The sequence below is a fragment of the Gracilinanus agilis genome, chromosome 3 (genome assembly GCF_016433145.1).
Source record: "Gracilinanus agilis isolate LMUSP501 chromosome 3, AgileGrace, whole genome shotgun sequence".
Classification (NCBI taxonomy): Eukaryota; Metazoa; Chordata; class Mammalia; order Didelphimorphia; family Didelphidae; genus Gracilinanus; species Gracilinanus agilis.
The window spans coordinates 387,355,348-387,360,940 of record NC_058132.1 but is presented as its reverse complement, the minus strand read 5'-3'; positions in this window follow the sequence as shown (position 1 = coordinate 387,360,940).

Below are 5,593 nucleotides of genomic sequence, written 5' to 3'. Positions count from 1 at the left end.
GAAGGTTTGGATTTCTAGGGTTGTGATAGAAATTCTAAATCTTCTAACTCATTAGGTTAATGCCTTGATAGATTTGCCTATCACAGTATTAATTTGCCTAAGATCTGGAAAGAATAAACCTAGAAGAAACATAAATACTAAGCTTTCCTGACCATATGGAAGTCAAATGGGAAGAATGTGGCCAACTGCCCATTTCCCTCCTCTCCCTCCATCAGGTCCAGGTGATCTTCAACTAAGGAAAACAACTGAGAGATGGGTGAGTAGTCTTCTTGTGTGCATACTTAGTTCAGGCATACTTAGCATCTTTTGGGCAATTTGGTGTGGTTTTGCCATCCCAAAGTACTGAGTCACTCAAGAACAGAAGTGGGGATCAACAAAGTTTTCACATGTTTTAGTAGGAATTGCACAGAGAATATTTACAAAATCCAATGACGGAAACCCAGTAAGGTAGTAGGTTAGTGATTTGAACACTAGTCTTTAAGTCAGCAAAAGCAGAATTTAAGTTCCAGTCTCAGACATTTATTAGCTGTATGATCCTGGGCAAGATTCTTAACCTTTGTTTTTCTCAGTTTATTCAATTATAAAAAATAGATAATAATAGAACCTACCTCCCAGGGTTGGTATAGAGATCAAATGAAATAATATTTGTAAAGCACTTAGCATAGTTCCTGGTTCATAGTAGATATTTAATAAATACCTATTCCATTAAACTTCCCAATCTCTATGTATGCTTCATGGACTGGGCCAGACTTCATTAGCCCTACTTCTCCTTTCTCCCTGGATAACTAGATCAATCTTGTTTGAACAAATTTAGATCTCACCTTGTAAGCTCTGTATTATTTTATGGCTTAATTCAATCATCAAACAAAAACATTTGAAGGGAACTTCAAACTATAGGAACTATTTCTTCCATTTTGGATTCTGAACCAATCATCCTCCATGACAGGGTACAACACTTTTGCTTAGAATGTATCTCTTTGCTTTATCCTTTCATTCATATTAATTATATGAAGTTCATTATACAACATGGCATCTTATACAATCTTAACATTTGCATAAGATAAACATTGGTAGAGAAAATCTTTTATAGTTCAATCTTCCTCTACAAAAACAAATGCTTTAATTTTCAATAATGAACAAATATAAATATAGTGAAATCAGGTATTCCTTTCTTTTTTTAGCCAATTACAGGTAAAGATGTGATTTATTATAGAATGTGATTTGTGAAAACTACCTTTTCCTTTTTAAATCTTCACCAAGAGTGCACTTAGTACAGTTATAGATTGTTCTCTTGAAGATTTTTGAAAATAATCACATGGATAATGACTTGTTGATTTCCTCATTCCTATTTTAGGTAACAATGACATTTGTGACCTCCCCCTATCCCTATATTTATGCCTAGTCCTCTTTAAGATATCTTATTCTCAAATTTGTGCCCTCTGCAATTTTTAGCTCCTTTGTATATTAGTTACATTTCTAGCTCCTCATGCTAAACATAATGGGCTATTGCATTAGAATTATTATGTGATGATTCTACTACCATTTATAGAGAATATAGTTTGTAAAAGAAAGCTTGATACATAATTTTCATTTTTGTTCATTTGTTTTCCTTCTTCTAGTTTCATCCTTAAAAAACAAAACAAAACTTGGGACAATCTGGTCTTATGCCAAGCTTCGTGTAAGTTTGCTTTTCCTTCTATAACTATATTGTTTAATGAGCTAACACTACTGTTGTTTTTAAAAATGATAAAGGCTGATATTATGAGGATAACTAATATTTTATTCAGGCCCATGTTGGTAGAATAAAATCAACCATGCACCTGTAAAAATTTCAAATTGTCACCTCAGCCATACTTACCTAATCTTTTCTACGTTCCTCAGAGAGTGCACTCAGGTAGCAAAAAACAAAAACAAAAACAAAAACAAAAAACCCTCCAATGACCCCAGGAGTCTTATATCATTCTCTTACATCATCACACTTCCTGTCTGCCTCCATTTTTACAAGAGGAATCATGGGAAATGTAATTTCCAAAGTCCCCTAAACGTCCACAGGAAGTTTGTCATATATCTACATATCTTAAGGCTCAAATGAGCCCCAAATACCTCTAAATGGAACCCCAGAACTTATTTAAATAGCACACTACTCATAATCTTTCTCACCAGTTAATCTGAAGGGAAATTGTCCTTAACTACCATAACCCTCTGTTTGGAAAGGATATTAAGATTTTTTTGGTCTGAGGCAGTTTCAAAGTACCTTCAGCCTCCCTATTATGGTGATTAATTTTACATGGGTTATATACTTTGTAGGAAATATTGAAAATTCATGTCATCATTTATTCCTTTGCAAAAAACTCTTACCAGTGCCAAAATATAACGAAATGATCTTAAGCAACACAAAAGTTTCATAATCTATCCTTGTGAAATAAAGACACCAACTCAACTGTGCTATTTAAAAGAGGTTTCTTCAGATACCAAAGTCAAATTAATGAAAACATTTTAAACATCTCATAGAATTTATATAAAAGACTAAAGTAATCATTTAGTCAAATCTCCTCAGTTTAAATATGAGGATAGAGAAGACTAGGAAGGTAAAAGGAATTGGCCAAATAATTATTCAGCAAATTTGAATAAGAAAGTAAATGCTTTGCTTTCAAGAGTATTTTATATTAGTTCATATGTTTGCATATTTTTTATATTATTGGTAGTAAGGATGGGGTAAGATTATCAGTTAAATGCTCTGATATTGAATATTATGATTATAAATTAATTTTAACTACTAAAAATACCCTAGATCATATGTCATATATACTGAAATTTCTCTTATATTCACTGAATAATTAATATGCATAGTTAACATATAATAAAAATCATCTGATAACTGTCTTCATACTGGAACATGGAATGGAGTTTGCTGTTCTTCAAAAGTTTACCCTCTTTTAAATTATTTAGGAGAAGAACATTCAATCCCATATTTTAAGTTACACGAATCCATAGAAAGGTATGACTAGAGGCAGGATCAGAGAATTGTTCAGTTCAAGTCAACAAGCATTTATTAAGCACCAACTATGTACCAGGCACTGTGCTAAGTTCTGGGGATACAAAGAAAGAAAAAAATCAGTTCCTGCCCTCAAGGAGCTTAGAATCTAATGGGAATGTTTTGCCTCCTGGTTTTCATGCATTTTCTATTCTAAGCCAGCCAGGTGCCTATTGTTATTGCTTTTGCGAAAACATTAGGAAAATGGCTTTAGTTGTGTCCTCAAAAATGAGAGGCTTAAAGGAAGAATTTTGAGGGTTTTTTCTATGTATTTTTCTACATCTATAGGATATAAAGTGTTGTTTTGTAGTCTCCACAGTTTGGAGAGGAGCATGTGTTCATCAAAAAGACTGAACCTTGTTTTATTGTTGAGCTAGTGTTTAGTGATAACATCTTTTGCATATTTGACTACAAAACAGATTGAGATTAATTTTTATTATTATGATTTTCTAAAATCATCTTTTGTTCCTCCAAATATCAATTATCATCATTTTATGTGATTTTATATTGCACATTGAAATGTTTCTTACTCAATTTTTAAATCTAATATACATTTTTATGTATCAATCACAGTAAAATAAAAAGAGTATTCACAGTAATTGTCATGTCACTTGACTTCATTCTCTAAAATCTACAGACTTTCTTTACAAATCAGGAAATTGTCACTGTATCATTTCCATTGATAGGACTGATGCAAGGTCTTGAAGAGTACAACAATACATTTCCTAGTCTCTGAAAATGCAGACACCTTTGGAAAAAAACTACTAATAATTTCGTGTTATTTTCTTTTCTTTCTTCATCATGAGAACTGTTAAGATTGCTTGGAAGAAATAAGAATTCACAGTCTTTAAAAAGGTTGTATGAAATAAGGCTTTGCTGCCAAATCTTGTTGGTTTTATTATGGCCAAGTGGAGCCATCCCCTGTGGATGTGTGAAGAAAACAAGGAAATGTGATAATCACAAAAATCATTCCTCAGTTGGGAATAGAATATTTGTACCAATCAACAAGATTATAGCCTCCCATTCAGGAGGGTTGAGTTCAGAGAGGAATTAGCTAGGCTGTGTGTGTATGTGGGTGTGGGTGTGTATGTGGGTGTGGGTGTGTGCGTGTGTGTATACACTCGTGTGTGATCATGCTTACATGTGGGACTGACTACATACTGAAGTTAAATATAAATTACTTTCAGATTTTACTCCAGTTTTAAGCCATTCAGAACTCCATAGTATAGATGATCAATGAATCATAACTTGTTAAAATTTTTATTGAAGGGGAAACAGTTTTGTCACTTTCTCCACATCATTATAGGTTACTATTTGAAAATTTCTTCAGGTATACATGGAATATGTAGTTTTCTAAGAAGTTTCCATCCATTTAAATAACATGACTATTTGCTCATTAGGAACCAGGTAAATAAACTGAATTTTTTAAAAAAGCATTTACAATGAGCCAGGCATTATGCTAAACACTAATAATGAATATAACAAATCAAAACTTTCCCTATCCTCAAAAAGTTCATATTATAATAGGGAAGAAAACATATATAATGGAGTGATTGTCAGGGTATTTTGGACAGGAAATCCAAAGCAAATAATGATGAAATAGGTCAATTAAAAAGACACATTCCACCAAGTTTTGAGACCCATTTCAAAGAAGGTTCCTAATAAAACTAAAAAAATGCCAAAGGCATTTTCCTCTTCTTTCCACTTACAGAATGTTTAATTTTTCTTCTCCTTTTCAATAAGTTCATCTTTAAGAATATAAACAAATTTGAAAGGAAATCAATCAAACAAAACACATAGTTATAGAAATAGATTATATTTTGACTAGAGAGGACTTCTATAAGCTTACTGGCTACAGAAAGAAAATAGATAATTTTTCTAGGCTAAAGGTTAGTTTTTTTGTTGATATGGGAAATATTTAGCTAAATTAATACCTATAATATCTGATAAGATTATTAAAAATAAAATATGGATGTTGGTTCTCTCTTTTTTTTTAAGAAGACCTGAAGAACATGAAAGTAACCAAGAAAGCAGCATCTAGAGAGTTAAAAGTAAATCTAAGCCAAAACGTAAGACCTTCTGGAATATTGCAGCAGAGGTCTAAACTAAAAATCATAAGATGCTGATGATATAGAAATAGAAGAGAATTTGGGGATAGTTGGAAATGCAAATCCATTATATGAATTTTCTTTAGAGAAAGTCAATATGAATTTCACTTGCCCCAAAATAATTCAGCCAAGGGAAAAGACATGCTCTGGTTGCCTCTCTGTTCTTCAGAGACCTGAAGGAATAACATGCTTGCTGACTACACTCCAATAGGTTAAATAATTAGGAAGGAATAGAAAAGGCCACTGGGAGCAAGAAAAACAAGCTATATTTAAGAAAGAGGCAATGTTGTGGATCTGAATAGTATCACCAAGAGTTGGAGCAACAACTGATGAAAAACAGTGAGGGTGCAGTCATCTCACATTTTCAAAATCAACATATTCTGTTAGGAATTCTCTCTCTCTCTCTCTCTCTCTCTCTCTCTCTCTCTCTCTCTCTCTCTCTCTCTCTCTC